Below are 21598 nucleotides of genomic sequence, written 5' to 3' on the forward strand. Positions count from 1 at the left end.
CGCGTCTAATTCCCGCGTCAGCTCTCTCGCGCCTGTGAGCACCACTGATATACCACGGGTCTTCAAGTATATAAACCCGAATGAGGGAACGAACAAGCAGGGAACTAATGTCTGCTGCAAAGCGCGTAGATTACAATACCATACAGCGCGCGCTATGTGTGACGAACGCCATCGGGGCAGCGGGCACCGAAAACCACTTTATCCCGCACCTGAGAGAGAGAAAGAGAGAGATAGATAGAGAGAGAGAGAGAGAGAGAGAGAGAGAGAGAGAGAAAGAAAGAAAGAAAGAAAGAAAGAAAGAAAGAGATTCAGCCTGAAACTCGAACACAACGCGAGAGCCAACAAAGAAAAAAAAAGTTTCCACCCCGCCGGACCCTTCTCGCGTAATCCTTTGATGATGCAAGTTTTGTACCCTTTCTGTACGCGGTTCAATCGCGAGATGGACGACGAGAGAGGGTCGATGAGAAAATAATTTTATTCGCTTACTATTATTCCCGTCGCGGCGCCTGTGTGCGCGCCGACCGCCGCGTATGAACATAACCGTGGTCCTAACAAAGTGTATACCCGCGCTCGTAATAATACGCAAATTAGAGTTTTTTTTTTATGGCAAAGGGAAAGAGCATCTTCTCTCAAAGTTGATATTTTCGCGAATATTTTCGAACGCGAAACGTTTGGTTCTGGAAGAGGAAAGAGGGGAGGAGTTTGCATCGGAATCCGACGCATCCTCCCTCGTAAAGGTATGAAAGCGGATCTGATTTGCCAACCGCGTCGCTATGTGGAGCATTTCATTCGTAATTCCGGGAGTTTCGCCACTGCCAAGTTGGCAACTGAATGACGATCGATAAGCCCTGGATTATCGTGGCCGCTGGTTTTCGTTCCCCGAGCGCGAGCCACCGGCCACGTGAATTTCCCCTCCCGTGTCGTGGGAATTTGCATCGCGGTGCTGCGTTGAAATCGTGTTTTTTTTGTTTTTTGGTTTTTTTTCTTTTTGTTTGTTTTTTTTTTTTTTTTCAAGATCGCGCAGACGTTCCCGCAAGTTCGCGCGCAAAGCGAACTTGTTGCAGCTCGTTGCACAGAGAGAAATTCGATAAATTAAACTCTAAGCGCATTAAACCGGGCTGCCGAGGCTGCAAACTTCCGCAAAACCGCGCGGTCGCACAAAGGAACTCGCTAAATACATAACAGCGAAAATATCACGCCGAAGGGCTTAAATGTCGTTTGTCGCAGAACTGGTTAATTTTGCAATTGACGTCTATAGCGGTGCGCTTTATCGCTCGTCGCGATACCTCGATCGACCGCTTCCGTTTCCGCGAGTCACCGCACATGTGTGGTTGCGCGTGTCTGTCTGTGTGTGTGTGTGTGTGTGAAAACGCATACGCGTGAAAACGCTGAATTCGCGAATCATGATTTTTCGCGGCCGTTTACATCTGCCGAAAACATCAATACTTTGCTTAACAATGACGTTATTTGATAAATATCGGAGCGCAACGAAGTAACGAGCGCACAAAGACATGAGCGGAGACTCAGACTGACGTTGCGAAAAAAAATGATATGTTCGAAACAATTGTTTTCGGTGTTTTTTCAACACACTTTGGCGACACTGCAAGCAGCTCGAATAACACCGCGTTCGAAGCGAAACGGCTCATTTATAATATTCGTGGCGCGAGGGAAGGGAAACGAACGAGCGGCGAGCGAAATATGTTGAACGTGCAAATCGGCCTGAGGGCTGCGCGCGGAAGGGTGCCGTATATTCAAATATACGGGGTGACCCTTCTCGAAAACTTGACGAGGAACGAAGGGGAGGGTCTGGAATTGCTCGACGCGATGTGTGTGTGTGTCTGTATATGTGTATATATAATATATATATATGTATGAACCGACGCGGGTCTCTCGCCGGAAGGTTCTCGAAAATCAATAAGGCCGGTTCTCGGGGCCTCCGTGCGTTCCGCGTTCTGCCCGCGTGGAGGTTCTGCTTCAAAATCCGTCGGCCATGATCTCCCCACGGAACTACCGTTCCCTTCTGCGAGCTGGCGCGGCCCTAAAATCTCCCGCGAGCACGTGAGAAATTTTCGAAACTCATATTAGTTGCGTTTACAAGCGCGTCTCTTTTTTTTTTTTTTTTTTTATTTATTAATGAAACATCGTTAAAGAATCGAGATGGTTACAGGTGGATTTTTTTAAAGAAGGGACGATGCAAAATCGCTGCTTGACTGTACAAGAACAAAACGTTTACGTTTAAGGAATTGATAAGCTAGAGAACGCGCTCACGTCAAATCAATTTTGACAAATCGCGCGATCTGATGCAGTCGATTCGCTTTATATATATCGGCAAGTCCTCCCCGGATTCATTTGGGAGTCGCATCTGGGACCAGAAAGATTCGAAGACTTATGGGAGCGATGACATAAGAGAGACGCTTTAAAGCAACCGGACGGGTTTCGTGATCGCCTCGCGAAGGAGACGAAAGCAGTTTTCTCGCCGCGAAAGGACCGAAACAAACTTCTTTTTCTTCACGTGCGCTTGTCTCTCACTTTGCAAGAACTGCCCTCATAAAGACGGTTTATTTCGTCAGCGGCCATTTTATGTAGCACGCGATACAAAACAGACGGGTCCCGATCGTCTAATTTGAAACTCTCTTCCCCAAACTTGGAGTCTCTCTCAAAACGAAAGACCGACCCTCGTCGCACAGCTTTAGATTCTGAGGCGAGAAACTCCTTTTACGATTCACGACAAGATAGCGGAAGGTTCGGTAAGAAGTTGGTGTATCTCTGGCACCTTCGAGATGCTCCACTTGCTAAAAGATAGACGCTGGGCGTTTGTTGTCTCTCCGCGAGAGTTTCTTCGCCGTATCCTAGAAACTCTATCTGCGGCCGCGCATCACAGAATCGTTCCTCGAAGCGGCACGAAGCGAAGGCGGAGGCGTGGAGGTCAGAGGTCAACCATTCCTCGAGGAACGAAGATCTTTCGCTCGCCTAACGTTCAAAATGCGACAGAACGTACAAGCCGCGATCCTATCGGAAACCGCGAGAAAGTATTTTAAAAAACATTACGCTTTTACATTTTCATTTGCGAATCAACCTAGCAGACGAGAACGATGACGAGATTTCTAAATCTGCAGCGTGCGCGTTACTGATCTATAAAAAAAATTAAAAAACAAACTTGTCTCCGGATAAGACGCGATTCGTCAACGAGATTATGAGTCACTTCGAGTCTTCTGAAAAACCGCATGTACAATATCGCGGCAACCAATGTAGGCACTGGTGTGATTTGCTAACATCAGGGCCATCTAACTGTTTTATAGAACCATCCTACTTTTCTTTCAACGGTGGATCGCGAGGTGCTCAACCTCTCTATCCAGAGGCCACGAACACCCACTCTCCACGTCCACGAAAGAAGAGTCGGAGCCGAAGACCGCAATATCAAGATACATAAATAAAAGCCGCGCGCGTTTTCACGATGCAGCACGCAATTGCTTAATTTTTCATCCAGTATTACCGTCGTAGTTATTAAACACACACTGTGTGCTCGGATTAAAACAAATAAATTGTCCTCTTACGAGACGAGTTGCAAAACGAAAAAAAAAAAACAGTTTGTTGCGCGATCAATTTAACACCGACCTTCCCAAACTCCGATCATGTTTCTTTGTTGTTTGTAATCGTTTGAATTAGAAAATACGTTTGTTTTTTTTTTTTTAAGTAACAAACTCGCGCTTGCACGCAGTCGCGTGAAAAATACGATTGTGAGGAAAAAAACACTCGAGAGGATTGGCAGGGACTGAGCCGGGGAAGCCGCGGGAGAAAACAAGATCTCGATCTCTCGACCGGTCGAAAATGGAGCCGCCGATCGAAGAAGCAGCATCAGGGCCGGCTAACTGTGTTCGGATGGTGGAGACCTCTCACCATCCTCCCGGTCTCTCTCCCTCATCGCTATCCATCGACGCGGAGGCAACTCGTCGTTCTACTTTTTTTTTCCTTCCCCTCCCTCGTCGATTGCAAACGGTGCTCAATCGCGACGTCGTATTTGACGTCAAAGCGCGCGATATTGCAAATTTTGCAATAATTAATCAACCAGCGTACACGCACTTTCCCCGACTCCTCTCGGATCGAGCGAAGACGGCGGTTTTTCACGAACGGCAACCTTCGATCCGCGCGTAATAGAAAAATAGAAGTCATAAATCATTGTCGATCACGGTCACGGGCTCGGCGCGCGAATTCGACCTCTCGCGCACGTTTTTACTTATTTTGCGAAAGATTTTTTTACGTGCGGTGACGTCACGCGTGTGACAAAATTCAAGCGAGCGATGTGAAAAATTGGCCGACGTGATATTTCGTCTCTGTGCGCTTTAAGAGCGACCGTTTTAAATGCGAGTGACTGAACTCTCGCGCGCGGCGACGACATATCGCATAAATGTCTCGGCGTTGGTTCACGGCCGATTTAACAATGTAATCTCCGTCGTTCCAACCGCTCGAAAAAGTGGTGTAACCTAGAGACGTGTGTAAAACGCGTCTCGACCGTGCGCGCGCACACGAATTTATATAGTTTTTCGCACGAGTGATTCGTATTCTAACACTTGGTTTTTCAAATTATTGCAAAACAAACAACAAGAAAACTGGTTGACAAACGAGCGTCGAGACACGATTAAACCGACAAAAATTGTACAAAGCGTGTGTCGTAATAAAAAAAAAAAAAAAAAAATAGAAAAAATAAAACAAAAATAACACGTTGAACGTATCAACTTCGACGCGCCATACGGTTTTTCCGTTTCGATATCTCGAGAACTGCTTGCACGACGAAATTAATCGCTCGTTTCTATTTGAACGGCGACACTTACTCGTAGAATAAGATACTTGCTCCGGGTCGGATATAAAATCGGAACGAAGTCGACTAGAAGCTAATCTAGTGTCCCGCGGAATCGCAGAGACGTACACACGCTTCGGACATGCTAGAAACTTTCTCTCCTCGCTCGATCGTAGATCGAAATAACGGCGGCGGCGACGACGAGCGGTTTGCCGCCGCGCGCGGTCTTGGAAAGTCGCTCGTTTTGTCCCGTTCGTTTGTTCGCTTGCTCGCTCGTTCGTTCGTTCGTTCCGCGCACAACCCAAGCCCGCGACGATCCTTTCCGACGAGCTGGAAAGCGTCGTCGAGAATTTCGAAAGCAGACAATTTGCCAATCCCGCGACGCGCGTTCCCAAGATTGTCGAAGCATGGAAATTGTTTTTAACACACGCCTCAATGTAGAATGCATCTTCTTCTTCGCTTGAAAACTTCGCTTCTCTCAACTTATTTTTTTCATTTAATCAAATGCAACGCGACGGGAGGTGGACGCGTACTTTTCTAGGAATGAGCTGAAAATAGATGCGAGGAAAATGCAGCGGAAGAGAAAGAATGTTCTCTCGCGTCGAAGAAATCTCCGCCTCGTGTACGGAAGGAAGGAAAATTAATTTCCATCGGAGAAGGGGGAAAATTGTCAAGAACGCGGCCAATTAGGAGAGAGAGGCCAGGGAGCATGGGAGGACGCGCTCGTTTCGCGATGCGAAAGAGTGTGTAACGAGCAAAAAAGATCACCGCGAGACAGAGAGAGAGGACGAGACCCCGTTATCAGGATGGATAACGGTGATAATAATCCGTTCTCAACGAGTCTCTCGTTTTATTAAAAGTGTTGCGACGTGTGTGAGAACGAGGCTGATCGAAGTCGGCGCTGAAAAAATAAAAATCGAACGCGAGAAAATAAATTGCTTCCCAATTTTTCTCTCTTTGCGTGTGCGTTTCAATTATTTTGTAAAATCTTCTCTCTCTCTCTCTTTTTCTCATTCTCTCGGAGAGAGGAAAAAAGATCAATTTCGTTTATTTTCCATAACTGGACGGTAGGTAGTCATTTCCTCGCAAGATTGTAATAACCGAATAATAAATTACAAAAGTAAAGTGTATTGTACGCGCGAATTGTGGCTCGCGCAACGAATTATCTTTTTATATTTTGAGGGACACACGCGAGCGGTATAATAATGTAATCTGCAAAAGCGAAGATACGCCAGCGAGTATTTAAAGTAATAAGCAGGTATTGGGCGGCTACACAACGCGGCGGCGATCCTCTTCCTCCTCTTCCTCCCTCCTGAGTTGTGTGCGAGAAAGATCTCGGAGGCCCAGCAGGAGAGACAAATCATTATTCGTTGCCGGGGCGCGCGTTTTGCCGTTATATTGCTTTAGCCTTGGCTCGCATTCGTTCGACGCAAACTTTACGAAGGCAACGGATGCGAGGACTTTAATGCTCTCGTCGCCTTTAACGTACTCGGGATGTCAATCAGCGTGTGTCAAAATCTGTCTCTCTCTCTCTCTCTTCCACGCACACACACACATACACGCACGCACGCAAAAAGAGAACTTTTTTCTGGTCCCACTCCATTTTTGTCCGCGACACCGAATTAACAGTCGCGAAGAAACACGGGACGAATTGATTAGCGCTTTTTTAACGAATGCAAAAGTTACGTTGCGGCCGAGCAACACGTAATAATCCGTCAATATTCACCAACAAGCTGCTCGATCATTGCGTCAGTGATTTTTTGAATTGCAAAGATACTAGAGTGACAAAATTTTTGTTTACATCAGCGATGTTGTAGACGCGAGATTACGAAATATCGAGCGAGTATAGAAACCGCCACGGTGAAAAACGTGCGAGGTGCAAAGTGCCGTTCGAGTGCGCGATCGATAAGGTCCCCGAGATAAAAACTAATTAACCCACTTCTCGGATAGTTAAGGAGAAACAAACATTGTTTATCGGGTGATTACGAGCCGCTATCGGTGGTGTATGATTTATGTAGACAGGAACGACGCAAGGATACATGTAAAAACAAAGAAAAGTTGTGTTTTTAAAGAAAATGAACAGTGTTTTCGACGATGTCACGCGCGAGAGAGAAAGAGAGAGAGAGAGAGAGGGTGATCGTTCGCGGATCGTCCGATTGGCGTTCCGAGGATTCCGATTACGTCTCTCGTCCACGTCGAGATTGACTGGAACGAGCTCTCGTTCGGAGCAATCAATTTTTATTATTAATAATTCGCCATTCACACCCCACGTGAGCCCGTGACCTATTGCAAACCCTTCCCGCGTCTCATTTGCGTCACGTGTCTATTTTATGTCAGCCTGTCGCGCCGTCAAACGAACTCCAATCCCGTTCGGGGGAAATTTATTTTTAAACAAATGCCGTCAATTTGTTACTCCCGCTGGGTTACTTGTAAACAAAAGCGTGTTACGATCACAGAGGTGCAAAACACAGCGCGCGCACGAAGCGCTTTACGTCGCAAAAGCCTACTTACACCGACCGAGTGCGTTCTCTTCTATCTTCGCGCGTATGTGTGTGTGTGTGTGTTTGTTCTCTCTTGCGTTAATTAAATCAGTAATACCCACGTAAAAGAAATTTTTAGACGGGCCAATACGAGGATCAACCCCCGTCAAGAGACGCCATTCTGTGCGAGAACGTCACAAACTGGCGCAACACGAAGCAGTATCGATGCAGAATCGTTCGATATGCGCAGGACTGCCGATAAAAACGTCATTCGGCGTTAAATTCATTACACAGTGTGTACAATTGTATTTTGTTGTTGCTCGTCGCGAACTAAACAATAAAAGATGGCACAAGAGACGCATTCTGATCCCCTATCTGCACGTTGAAGAAACGCAAAAGCGCCCGGAGCGACGAGGGATTCGTTCGGGGAAACGTTTTTCTCTCTCCGCCCGATTCTTCGAGCAGAATACGATGGGAAGAAGGAGAGGAGGTTGTGAGAATCGGATCCCGAGTATTTCTTTCCGAGACGAGCATTTTCGTTCTGCCGCCGGGATCAGAGTTCGTCAGGTCTCTGGCAATTTCGTGGGCTTCATCTTTTCACCGCCGCCACCGCCGCCGGGAGAAAGCCTTAAGGGTCTTTGCCTAACGCTCTTTCGCATAATTTTACCCAGGGGAAATTTTCGTGCGCAAGTTCCAAATATAAATAGAATCGGACGCCTACTCTAACACGGCATTTTGCGAGCGCGCGCGCTCTCGAGCAAAGTTAACGCTCGATCGTGTTTATATATATATATATATATATATATATATATTTTTTTTTTAGAAAAATACGGGTTTGTTTTCGTCCGAAACATACACGCGGCGTAGTTGTGAATATTAACACAATCAGATTTTTCCCGCAGCTGATTTCGGAACATTCGACTTTTGCGCTAAGCAAAATTTAAAAAAGAAAAAAAAACATACGGAGAGAGGTAAAAGCATTACATTTCCACGCGTACTCTATTATTGTACGAAAAGTTTCTAGACGGAAAATCGAGACGAAAGATAAAAAAAGTCGGAACCCGATAAAATCGGATGATCGCATCTCAAAATGTGTGTGTATGTGTTTCTGCAAGTGACACGCAACAGCCGAAGTTGTTTGACAAAAAGAAACGCGTGTTTCGAAAAACAAATCGCACAAAATCTCGAGCGAAACAAGCTGCGCGCGTAATCGCGACCATGCGTTATCGTTGCGCGCTATCGCGCGGTTTAGTGTTTGCTCGCTCACGGGCGTGAGAAACGCTCGCAACGGCGCGTGTTGATCTCGAAAAATTCTAGTTGCGCGTCAATCTGTTTTTTATTTCCATCAGAAAAAAAAAAACTATTTTCTTTCAGTTTTTTTCTCTTTCCTTTGAAATCGACAATATTAACGTCGCGACGCAACGTGATCTCGCGCATTTTGCACCGCACGTGGCAAGCGCACGCATCGCCGGCACGTGATGTAGTTATACGCGCCATGTTCCGAAATTATTTATAATATCTCGCATTGCTCTGTGCGCGCTAGTAAAGTTACATAAACGGACAGAATTTCGCACGAGAATACTTAAACGTATATATAGTATTTATAGGCCGCGCGCGCGGCAGGTTTTCTAACAAACAATTCTATAAATATTTCGCGAAGCTACAGTAGAGTACAGAACCTACACAATTATAAAATAAAACCGAGCGTATATATATATATATAAAACAAAGACTGTATACACGTTACCTGTTACGTCACAAAGTGCATCAATATGTAGGCGGAGGAATCAATATAAAACCCATCCAGCGACGTTGCCTCGCGGCTGAAGATGAATCGAAATCCTTCGCACTATCCTGCAAAAGATATTTCGTTAATTAGTAATTGATTAACGTAATGTTGTTCACAACAGCTCTGTTGCAGTGTATCTGAGAGATAAACAATACGAAAAACATAGAAAGTAAACGTACATTGCGGCTGACGCGACCACTTTAGCTAACAAAAGGTTCATAAGCGAATATTTTAAATACAAAAATAATGCGCACAAGAGAGAAAGAGAAAAAAGATACATTTTCATGAAACAGTCGTTCTCACGATTACGTTGACACGCGCGAGCGTTCACATTCGCAGTCTGAGAAAAATACCGCGCAAAATAGCGCGGCGCTGACATAGAAAAGAAATCGATCGGTAAGAATTCGCGCCGCTTATGGACACTAAGAAGCGGACGCGAAGAACGGCGACTATTTAAATTTTGAACCGCGCGTAAATCTTCGACGCCAATTCTTTTTCGCCGATTGTTTCGCCAATAACCGAAAAAAGCAACGCCGACACTCCGCGACGATAACAAAATTATATTAAAAAACATACGCGTCTGAGTTTTTAACATAAACATCGTCTGTTGCCACGTAACTGACGAGTTGTAGTCCGCAACCGTCTCTTCACGTAAATATCAGCATCTTTTGAAGGTAAATTCATTATCTTATAAATTTATATAAATTATTTATTTATCAAAAACTTGTGTGAACTCCAGATATTAAATTGCGAGTGTGATGTACGTAAAAACATGTATATGCAAATATTTGTTAACGATGACTTGTTTTTCAGATTCCGAGAACTCTGATATATCTTAGACTTCGTTCTCACCCGAACGAGTGTGTGCTCGCGCCATCAGCGTCGTCATCTTCGTCGTCGTGTCGCAGTGGATCATGCATTTTAACGACGATTTTGAAATTGTAATTCGTGTGTCTGTTCGATCGCCTGAAAAACCAATCGGTTCCATCGCATAATTTCACGGTTCACATGCGCGCATGCACGCGCTTTTCCCGAGAGACGCGCACGTGGAAACGCACGGAAAACTGTGTCGAGCGCGCGCGGTTTTCGTGGCCGAGCGCAAAAAAGAACTAAAAACAAAAAAAATTCTGCAAATAGAGCAGATAGTAAGTGGCTTTTCTGCTAATTGCTCTCCTCGTCTCTAACAAATGTTTTTAAAACTTTTTCGTGTATGCAGAGCGTTGGATTTCGCAAACCCGAAGACGATTATTTGTATAATTCGATTGCAAAAAAACCGAGAGAGAGAGAGAGAGATAGAAAAAAAGCGGATTAAGCGGAGGGAAAGCTAAAGAACTAATTACCAATGTCAATTGGAATTGCGCGCAATTAAACAGCACTAATTAAACGCTTGGCTCGTTATTGTTGCTCATTATTTATTGCAATTCTTCGCGTTTGCGATGATTTCGCGACTTGCGCCGCGCGTCAATGCATCACGCGCATCTCTGTTTTCCACACACGTAGCGATAATTAATTGCTAATTATCATGCGAATTGTGAAATTGCCCAAGTATTTTAGCCGCACAAAATATATTACACATGACATTTATAAATCAAACAAAACTGGCAATTCGGACGGATGTGAGTGTTCGAAAGCGCGCACAATTCCGCGCGATGGAAGCAAATTACGTTTGTGCGGCGCGCGCTCGCACATACATATATACATAATATATCGGTATCGATCTATCTGTGCGGCGAGAAACACAACACAATGTGTCGGACGCGGCCTATAACTCAACTGGAAGCGCATCCCGACGGAATTATAAATAGTTGGCCCCGATTCAAACGCGTTTATCAACGGATTAGCGATTTTATTGCCGGCGCACAATGCGCGCGCGTTCTCTCTCTCTCTCTCTCTCTCTCTCTTTTGTTCCGCGCGCGCGATAATCGTTGCGCGAAGCGTGCAATTAATGTGCCGTAAAACGGCGAGTAAATTTCTTTGACCCCGACTAATCACTCGGTGACGATGTTCGAAGAGAAGGTGGTTTATCGCTTGCGTATCGGCGTTTGACAGTCGCACAACCGCGCATTTAACAAACGGTTCGCCGTGCTATTTTTGCAACGAAACGTCGTAATATTCTTCTCAGCTTTCATAATTAACAGCGCGTAGTACAACGCAGCACCTAGATAGCGTATGCGCCCGTCTCTACGGCACCGAGATGGCACCGTTAGTTTTGTTTTTAATTACGACTTGCGACCGTTCCTTACGGTTAGTGGCGCAAGTAGAACAAAAGACCTCCTTCCGCGGTCTCTAAATGCGTTTCTCTCTCGCGAGACCGCACAGCCCGAGGCTTATCTTTCTTCTCCTTCCGCGGTTTGTTAACGCGATGTTGTCGAACGACAATGACGCGATCATCAGATCGCGAGCGTTCCGAGGTTTCCGGCCGAGGAAGTCGATCCGGTAAAATGAACAACCGAGCTCCGACAACAAAAAGCTCGTCTTCTCACGGCGAATATTACGTGCAGCGCACAAAAATATGTACAATATATATATATATATATCGAACCTTCGGGGTTTCTCTCTACACGCCTGTAATAATCCGCGTGACGCGCATAATTCACGCAGATTGCAGATTGCCCCCGAGTGTAATGACGGAGTCTGACGCGACGTTGTCGTCGGGGAAACCAAATATGCGCGGTTGTTACCTCGATCGGATTTAATGCGTTTTCTGCACCGGCAGAGATTGTTTTTTCTCGACCAAAAAAAAAAGCAATTCACCGAATCTTTCACGGTGTCCGTATGGAGACGACGTGTCGTCACATACGCGCGCGTTCATTCTTTATTTATCACAGAGTATCCTCTTTTGTTCCCGATTTCCTCGTCTCGACACGTAAACGTGGCATGCGAACCCGTGTCGCGTTTCTCCTCTTGAATAGCGCGGATTTTGTCGCGATGACGTCGTTTCCTACGATTTTGTCCAACACGTGATTTTGTCCCCTCGGGGACTGTCAACGCGGTGGCGAAAATTCCCGACTCGCATCGATACACGATATCACGCGAATGTACTCGTGGTGACGAGAAGACAAAAGATCCGCGTGCGATTCATTCATCAAAACCACGTCTACATTCGAGAACGAGAACGTTTTTTTTGTTTTTTCGAAGTTTCTCTTCGAGAAATCGCGCGATCGCGACAAGGCGCGGTTCCGCCAATTAGTTTACTCCCCGGTAATCCGTTTTGCTCGGTGCTTGTAGATATTTTTTTGTTAGTACATTTTTATCGATCGACAAAACTGTTGAGAGAGCGCGCCGGTGCGCTCGAGACACCCTGTATACGTTTATGTGCCTCGTCAGAATATAAATAGACGTCTATGACGTAGCCCGAGAGCTGAGATCCATGAGGTCTGCCCCCTCGACGAAAACAACATAGCAAGACGAGGGAACGGGACGGGACGGGACGGGACGGGTCGAGACGAGACGAGACGAGATGAGATACGAGGATACTTGTGCGTAGAAACTATAGCCGCTGCACGCGCACACACTTGCGCGCGCGATGCGCAGGCGCATCTGTGTTGCGTGATTGAAAAAAATCGCCGCGCGTTCGACGACCGAGGAGAAGGGGAGAAAACAATCGATTCGGAGGAAATCATAAAACACGCGAAGATAACGAAGATAACGACAACGTGTCAATGGAAACGCGGTTATCGCATCGCGGCGCGATTTTTGGTGGCGTGTACGTTTGTCGTCGTTTCGCATCTCCTCATGTTGCGCACCACCTCGTCGACGACCGATACAACGTCGCGATACATCGCGCAAATCGTTCGCGGTACATTTAAGGTCACGGCATGCAAAAAAACCTGCAACGAGAGACGCAAAGAAACCAATCACAGACGAGCGTGGCTCGCGTTCGAGAGAACGCCGGTCCGCGATTGGTTTATTTGTCCGCGCTCCGCTCGGCGTCTTGTCTTGCGTGTTTCTGGCTCACATACATCAAGCGTGTCCGTCTTGCAAGGAACTTAATTATTAAAATCGATCCCGGCAGCTTATTCTGGACGCTCTCTCTCTCTCCGTTCAACGCAGAATTCCGTAAACGGAAAAAGTCCTTATCTTGTGCCGTTATCTGGCTTGTTTCGCGCTCGTGTTCTTTTGCTCAGAATCCCGAAATCAAACGCAAATCTTTCTCGCGCGCGTTCGTTCGTGTCGCGCACGAATCTCTTATCAGAAGAAACGAGTAAACCGCCGATTCTTTATCGCGTTTGTTTGATACGAACGTGTCGCGCGATGATATTCGCGCGTAATCGTCGAATTAAAAACTAACTTCTGGCGTACGAGACGACTGCGCGCAGCAAAGTCATCACCAGGGATATCATCCGGTGGAAGAGACGTTGCATCGCGGGGAAACAACGCTCCGACAATAATAAATATAACTCGTAAATAAAACTTTTTTATACTTTTTGCGCGATTCTTCGTGCGATTTAAAAAAGATAAATGTCGAATGTGCGCCACACCTTTTTTGCGGTAATGCTCGCGAGCTTTGCTCGATATCGCAAACGAGAGAGAGAGAGAGAGAGAGAATTACGAAAGTAACACGCGGCGAGCACGTATCGGCGATAAATGATTGTTCAGCGACGGAATTTGTTGCAATCTTTCGGCCGCCGCAGCCATTTGTCTTTTGATACGTACGTGGAGGCGGCGGTCGTTTGAACCGCGGCGAAGAGAATGGTTGCAACAGAGAAAAGAAAAAAAAATAACAAAAGTAAACACGATGTGTGGCGTGGTACGTTTAAATCTACTTAGACGGTCATTAGCGTCAAAGCTCGCCGTAACTCGCGCTTAAAACGATGGTACACGCATATCGTCTCTCTTCCTCTCTCCGTCTCTCTCGCTGTCCCGAGAGAAACGCGAAGGAGCGCGCGATCGCTTTCGACTCTCGACGGGAAATTCATAACGGAAAGCGGGCAATTAACCCCTTCGTAACGCGAAAATTCTACTTAATTTAACGCAACGCGCGAATTAGAATTTCATATTAGCGCGCGCGCGCGAATTAAAACCGCATTTCTCTGCTAATTATTATTTCATTTTAATCTCACGCGCATCAAGTGTGTGTGCGCGCGCGCGTTATTAATTGTACACACAGTAGATATGTTAACAAGAGAATTATTTTTGCAAAAAAAACGGGACACCGGTCGCAATGAAGGAGAGAGAGACAACTTCCTTAATCGATTTCGTCGTTGCGATATAACAAAGTGGGTGTTCCTGGAGGAAGGGAGAGTTGTGCGGAAGTCTGAGAGAAGGAGCACCCGGGGAGAATTTCACTTCCCGACACACGCGACACGGATCGACAAGCGTTTCGAATTCTGGCAGGTGAAGTTGGGACGCGGCGGCATCGGCATCGGCGGCGGTGGTGGTGGTGGTGGAGATTCAAGATACATCCATTTTCCGACTAGCGTCGCGTCGACTACTACTTGCAACGTTTGCATTTCCAATTTCCCGTCTCCGCGCGCGTCACAGCTACGGGGCAGAGCGAACGAAAGACAGCCGGGGAAGATCGATCGAATCCGAAGAGTGTCGCTCGGAACACACAAAAAGAGAATCGAGATACTTTACAGACACGCGCGCGCACGAGAAAACATTACTGGATGGCTGGGAAATAATGTGTTTCTTAAATAAAAAAAAACGCTCAAGTTGCGCCCAATGGGAAAATAAGTTGGAAACGTAGAAAAAGCGAGGAGGAAAAAAGCTTCTCAAGTCGAGAACCGTCGTCGAAGGAATCTCTGGTGTACCACCGCGAAGGAGATCACAGGATGTGATGCATCTGCGTGCATTCCAGAAGGCGAACAAAGGAAAAGGCGCTCGAGGAACGAGAGAAAAAACGAGAGAACGAGAGAGAAAGAGAAGCGACGTGTAAGGGTGCCTCCGCATTACACGCAGAGTTCCCTCCGCTCTGTTCTCCACCCTCGAGAAACATCTGTCAGAGGGGGAGTCGGACACGACCTGCGCGAGCATGATACTGCGTGTTTTTTGTCCAGACGCCAAGTCTCTGGACTCGAGTCACAAAGTGCGAGCGAAATGCACGCGGAGCTAAGAAGATTGGACCCACCTCTCTCCCTCCCTACCTCTCTCCTTTCCTCTTTTGTACACAATTAATACTCGTTAAGATTCCAGGTTGCTCGAGCGCTGCCTCATCATCGAATAGCTGCTCTGTCTCTCTTTTTTCCGTTTTAGAGACGCTTCCTCCCGAAGAGGAAAAAAACCGGCGATCAGAGAGACTCAAAACTTTCGAGCTTAATTTTAACGATAGGAGATAATAGAGACGACGTCGCAATGTGATGCAAATAGCCGCGCGCTTTTCTCTCACGAGACGAAGCGAGCCGCAATTGTGTTCCGCGCAAAATGCAAACACGATGCGATCGCGCGATAACCTTTCGCAGCAGAAGATTATACGACGAAACGCGGATCGTGCCTCACAATGGAAAAGGGACTGGCACGAAACGGATTTTGCTGCGCGCCTGTGTGTGTGACCCGCGAACTGACGTGACACTTTAAAACGACTCGTACAGATGTAACGAGATTGTATCAACGAGGTCGGGAGACTTGCGACAGGTACAAAATGCACCACGAAAACTCACTTCGGACAAACACATCTTTTTTCTGTAAACGAAGATCCGAAAATTATTTATCGTATTCTCGTCTTGAGAACCTCGCACTTGTGTGATAAAAGTTTTGCGACGTCCTCTTTTAAAGGAGAACGTCAAAGGGATTCTTCTCGTTTTCGAGAGATAAAATCCTCCTGAAATATCCTCTCCTTCAAAAGAGCAAAAAGTCGAAGTTCTCTTAAAATTATCTCGCGAATATTTTTATTCTCTTTTAAACTCGCGCGCGCGTACAATTTGTTTCTATTACATTATTAACCTTTACAGTTACACAATAAAGTCATTAAATGTTGGAGAGAGAGAGAGAGATGCTGTAATGACATTTAAAATTAATAGACCACATTGGCTTGATGTGAGAGAAGAAAACGAGAAAGGTGGAGAAACGGTACGATAGAAAGGTAAGTACGGGGGCGCACGTTTGGCCCCGAGATCTTTCAGTTCTCACGCCCGGAAGCTCGTGCCGCCGCAACGATCGTTTGAAAATTGAGAGAAAACAGAGAGAACGATGTTGCCGGCAAAGAAACCTTCGAGCAATAATAATAATAATATTAGTCGAGTACTTGTTGCTGCTCGAGTAAAATGCAAACGCGTTAGAATGTTTACTTTAATCGTATTAGTTCGAACCTTCGCAGGCTGTCTAATACCTTCATTGTTCTTGCTAATATTCCGTGTCATAATGATCGAGACGCAAGAGCAACAATGCAAACAATTAATTTTTCCAAAAGAAAGACAATAATTTATATCGTTGCATTTATTTGTTGCATTTCTGCGACATCTCAAACGAGAAATTCATAAAAATTCTGTCAGGCGAGGAAAGAGAAGGAAGAAAGGAGAGAGAAAAAATAAAATAACGCGGTTTACGCGTAGGCGACCGATGTAAATACTTCATTCTGTGTCGGAAATATTAAGCTAGGTCAGTAGCTGCGCGTTCAAGCGATAATTTTTACGCTTACGTTAGCGCTAAAAACGGCTTTGTTAACCGGTATAAAACGCGACCGCGCACATCGCGACCACTATATAAAAGTATCGGGTTTTATCAGTGAATAAAAGGAAGCCGTGATCCGTGTCGAGGACTCTAAGTTAATAGAGACCGCACCGAAACAAAAAAAAAAGAGCAAGCACACGCACACGCAAATAAATAGAACGACGCGACTTATTCTCGCGCGGGAGTTTCGAAAGAAAGTGACTTTGCATCGAAAGAAAGTGAAGAACAGAGTCGCTGAAGAAAGTTTTCACGAACTAAACGAACGCTCTCTTGCGAACGAAAAATGAAGAAACGTTTTTTCCCCTTAATTGTGAAGGTAAAAAACAAAAAAACCGCACGACCGTGTGTTACAAGCGTATACGAGATAAATGCGGTTCGATTTTGCGAGAGTCTCTTTCTCTCTCTCTCTCTTAGAGAGACGCGGAGAGAAACGCCCCTCCAACTATAAACGCGGACCCCTCCTCGTTTCTGCTTTCACCAGGCGCGAGTGTCTCTCCCGTTTCTTTGGTTCGTGATTGCACGTTTTTTTCTCGCCCGTCGTTACAACGCGCGTCGATTTCGTCGAGATTAATGATAAGCACTGGTTAATCACGCCGCTCGCGTCACTCCGTAGATACACGCGAGAGAGCTAACGCAAGAAGTGAGACGAGACGAGAGAAAATCAGTGATTTTTTTATGACAATGCGACAGCTCGCATACACCTTATATTTCACGGCAACGTTTGACATTTGTCTTTTCTTCAGAGATTAGAAGAACTTGTCAAAACGGCAATGTGATACTATCGTCGCTATTGATGTACGTCGTTTCGAATACTTATCAATCGTCGCCCCACCTATCTTCGTACGCGCGCGGCTAGACCGTCGCCTTTGCCGTTTAAAGACGACGGTGACGTTTCAAGGCGAGGTCTGACGTGTGGCAATCCACAAGTGAAAACCGCCTCGTTCCGTACCAGCCGAACCGATCGCGCCGCCGTTTCCAAAATTTCAAAACCGCGCGAAATTGGCTCTCGGCGCTTTTCGAGAAACAATTAAGAAAAAAATAATTTGAATTTCAAGCGTCCTCCGAAAAACTTCGCGAGCCAGTTTGACTCTTTTTTATTTTTCAGATAAAAAATATTGTATTCCAGAATGACGCAAGTTTATTGGCGAACGTTCAGTTTCGAGAATTGTTTTCAAGAGAGATCCTTCTTGAATTTTTATAAATGGTAAAATTTAATATACAAGAGAGAAACAGGTTTTTCATCGTCGCTTTATGGACTTTGATAAGATCTCGTTAGCGCGACCGCTGTTTTATTGAAAGAAATATGGATTTTCTGTTACGTTGAACGTATTTAAAATAAACGCGCACAATGTTGAGCTTCAATTGTGAGCTTAAGCGGAGGTTTAACACAGAGAAAGAGAGAGAGAGAGAGTAGCGCGACCGCCTGATACGTCCTGTGATGACTTTGTCATTCGGGTCATCTCCACGTTCGGACGAGCAAAGCTCGTGAGCGTTGTTTACGAGACCGTTGGAGTAAACAAACTGTTTGCTTCGCGCTGTCAACTTGTCGTTCCGGCCCCGGGTCGAGAAGACAGTTCAAGATAAAATCCGCGCGTTATTCGCAGAATACGAGCTTCCGGAATAAATGACAGCAAGTACTGTTTACCTGTCTTGAAAACACGCATCACTGTACGTACTTCTCCAATAGAGCAAAGGTCGGAAGGAAAAAAAACCCGTTAATAATTTTATAAGAACTCGAGTTGATCGTCTGGAATGCATATATCGTCTAATCTTTGCAAATAAGAAGGCAACTCTCTGTTCCGCGCGGAACATGCGGGCTGATAAGGCCGGTTGCAATTGCCGCGATCTGTTCCGGCTACCAGATGCCAAACGTTTCTCTCGAGCCAGCGAGTTTACGCGCGCGCGCGCGTGGTGCACGCTTAATTGCGATAATCCTAGGCTTAATGTACCGTGGAGCAAAGTAGTTTTGGGGGTGGCTGGCGGCGATACACGCCGCAACGAATATTCCAATTTACGGGATGGTCGATCGGCGCGCTGATGACGCTCGCGAAATACACGTCGTTACGTAACGGTTTTAATAATACAAAAGCGTAATGAGAGATTTTTACGTTGCGCGAGAGAGTTACGCGGACGCGACGATAAAATGTCCGCCGTCGAGTCTGGCGCGGCCATGAAAGAGCGAGCGGACGTTGAGGGGAGAACCTGTTTTTGTGGCGCACAAGGGAAGTTAATCCCGTCCCGGGTTGGTATGAAGACCCCGAGTCGACAGCCAGCCAGCTAGCCAGCCAGCCAGCCAGCCAGCCAGCCAGCCAGCCAGCCAGCCATCCAGCCATCCAACCATCCACCTACCCACCCCCAAAGGGCTGCGCGCGACAAGATAATACGAATAAAACGCGATTATCTCCGTTGAACAATGAGGAAACCGGAGCCATTGGACATTCAAACACAATTTCCATTGTGTCGTCGCCGCTTTGCGCTTCTTTCTCGCCGTTCGAGCGCGCTGGATCTTATTAAAAAAAAATTTTACCAACGAGATAATTCAACTTCAGATAATGATTCAGAACAGCCATTGGCGTTAAAAAATTCCGGAAATTGATAAGGACCGAAGTCGTGCAATATTTTGGGCTCATTTTTCCCCTCATTCTTTCGACTTATAAAGAAATAAAAGAGAGAGAGAGAGAGAGAGAGAGAAAAAATGAAAAAAATAACAAACCATAAACCGTAAACGGTATTAATTGCCTCGAAAGAGAAGAGCAAATTACGTCTCATTATTACGGCCGTAATTTGTGTGAGGCCAAGCATGATTATTAACGCGTTTTGCGGTATAATTACTAATATATTCCGGGTTACATTATTAAAGAGAGGCAATACGATTAATCATAAACGGCAAATTAATTATTGATTTACATTTACACCACGTAATTCAAACAAAATTTATTTATTTATTTTTTGAAAATCTCCGACGTAACATTTTACACCCGAGATACGATCAAACACGACGTTAACATATTTTTCCATTCGCGCGTCATTTTCTTGACGAGACGAGTCCCACGTTGCGAATTATCCGATCTAACGTATTTCGTAATGTACATTTAATATCCGCGATAATTTGTCACAAGCTATCTAAATTATTACGTTTGCCCGTGTCCTCTTCCTTCAAAGCAACCGGTTTCACCGCGGAGACAAACGCACGTACGGTTCGCGCGCGTCTCTGACGAGCGAGAGCAACATATTGTAGCTCCGGAGACGCGCGAGTTCTCCATTTCAGAAGAAAATATGAGAACACACGCGGCTATATTATTTTCCTCTCTCATTTTTTTTTTACATTTCACGTCTCGCGCAGTCGAGCGACGCTGCTACGCAAACTTTGTTGTTCTCTCATTTACGACGGAAAATCCGGAAAACTCTGGGCGCGCGCGCAAGAGAGAGAGAGACGATAAATTTTTATTGGCGCAATATCTCGCAGCCGCTGCGTGTCGCGAAAATACGTCGCTTCTGTCGTAAATCTCGAGGTCTATAAACTCGGAGGAATATTAAAAGTGAAAACTCTCCGCGCGGCTGAGAATCCGCAGTTTGCCATTTGAAGAGAGAAAGATGACGACTACGACAAAATCGAAAATCGCGAAGTCGTCAAGTTCGCGCGGCGAAAGACAATTTTTTGTCCTTTTTTCGACCGAAGTTTTGCGATTACAAGCAGATGTCGAACGACGAAGAACAATACAACCGCGACTCTACAGAACGGGAGAGAAATGAGTCTAAATATTCGCACGGCGTATGTCGCCGTTGTAAATCTAGTTGCGGATGTGTTCTTTGAACACACAGGACATAACAGCTGGCGATAGAGAGCCAGATGTGTCGGTACAGTCGAGTTGTGTGCGAAGCGGCACCGGGGATGACACGATCCCTCGAAAATTCGTTATCAAGACAAGAAACAGAACTCGCCGGAAATAAAAAACAAAAACCTATCAAGCGCAAAAAAAAAACACAAGTGTCATTTACAATTTGCAAGTCGGCGTTTAATCTCGAAGATGACCGTTTGCGAAAAATGAAGCGGAGGAAAAAATGCGAGAAAGAGAGAAAAAGAATCGCGCGCGCGTGTCGTCTCCTGATATGTAAAAAGACTTTTGCGCATTCACGTATTCTCTCTTACAGATACAAGAGATTATCTATTCTTCCGCTTCTCTCCTTTTCCGTTACGCTCTTTTTACGGGAATACTCTTTTTTGCACGGGGAATGGCACAGATCTCGTTCTTTCTTCTTCTTCTAGCTGCGCGCGCGACGTGAATAAAGAATGACTGTGTTTTAGCTTGGCGTGACGCAATAATTCAAGACTCGTGACGCTACCTTCTTCCACGTGGAAGGTTTACGCTCGCTGTATTTCTAATTTTCGAAATATAAACCGAGAAGAAGCGTGGCATACTTCCATTCGACATCTTAAATACCGGTTACGTTTGCCTCTTCGTCGGTTTTCACACGATTACGACATTTTTTCACCGGTAGGTAGATACGTAGATAACCCTTTCGTCATGTATTCGAAAAACGAAAAACCAGCTGGGCAACGCGCTTTTAATCGAATATGTAGTTTGGTCGAATAGCCGCCGTGGCAGCTGATATTGACACGATGAAGAATCGCGCTCGTGCGCCCCAGGTGTTTCGACGCCGGGTGATTGTACATTCTAGAGATATAAAAACAAAAAAAGCGAGAGAGATATGATGCCGCGGCGCGGTTGAGAGAAGTGCGAGTTGCGAATTTGGCAACCGACCGATTTCCGGCACCGATGATTTACGCTTGCTCGTCAGTTAATTTAAGAGCGAAATTTTTCGCCGAGAACAAAAAACTTTTTTCGCGCGCGGATTCGATGTTTTTTTTTTTTTTTTTTTTATAACGGAAAGACGCTTTCGAAATAATTTTCGAACACTGCC

At 45.7% G+C, this 21598-nt stretch overlaps 1 protein-coding gene across 2 annotated transcripts in view; it reads right to left on the reverse strand.

Moving 5' to 3' along the window:
- The window catches only part of LOC109857105 (inositol-pentakisphosphate 2-kinase), a 73546-nt gene that overhangs the window by 36553 nt on the left and 15395 nt on the right, over positions 1–21598 (reverse strand). For both annotated transcript variants that reach the window (XM_020433093.1, XM_020433089.1), the window contains exon 2: positions 9023–9129. The gene's annotated coding sequence lies outside the window, so the exon portion shown is untranslated. The remainder of the gene's footprint in view (positions 1–9022; positions 9130–21598) is intronic.

Source organism: Pseudomyrmex gracilis, unplaced genomic scaffold (genome assembly GCF_002006095.1).
Source record: "Pseudomyrmex gracilis isolate BER0280 unplaced genomic scaffold, ASM200609v1 scaffold_143, whole genome shotgun sequence".
In the NCBI taxonomy this organism is placed as follows: domain Eukaryota; kingdom Metazoa; phylum Arthropoda; class Insecta; order Hymenoptera; family Formicidae; genus Pseudomyrmex; species Pseudomyrmex gracilis.